Genomic DNA, 481 nt, shown 5'->3' with positions numbered 1-481 from the left:
GGTCCTCCCCGGTCGGTTGCCAAGCGACCGGGACCCGCAAGTGGGCAGGAACCGTCCACCCAACGCCGGCGAGCCGGGGCCGGTGGGGGCCCTACCAAGGCGGGTCTAACTTCAGGCGGTGCAAACGGGGGAGGGGGGTAAGGACGGCTGCCGGGAGCAGACAGCCGTCCCCGGGAGGGGGTAGTAGCTTCGCGGCGGCCGCCGGGAGCAGACGGCCGTCCGCGGATTCTGCCAATGCCTGTAGGACTTTGAATATTTCACAGCCGTGCTGTGGCACTTAGAAAATTTTTCAGAGATGTGGCACTTAGAAAGTTTTTCAGAGATGTGGCACTTAGAAAGTTTTTCAGAGATGTGGCACTTAGAAAGTTTTTCAGAGATGTGGCACTTTGAACATTTTTGAGAGATGTGGCACTTTGAAAATTTTTGAGAAATGTGGCACTTTGAAAATTTTTGAGAAATGTGGCACTTTGAAAATTTTTGA

This window comes from Syngnathus scovelli, unplaced genomic scaffold (assembly GCF_024217435.2).
Source record: "Syngnathus scovelli strain Florida unplaced genomic scaffold, RoL_Ssco_1.2 HiC_scaffold_96, whole genome shotgun sequence".
NCBI lineage: Eukaryota > Metazoa > Chordata > Actinopteri > Syngnathiformes > Syngnathidae > Syngnathus > Syngnathus scovelli.
Note: the sequence above shows the minus strand (reverse complement) of the source record.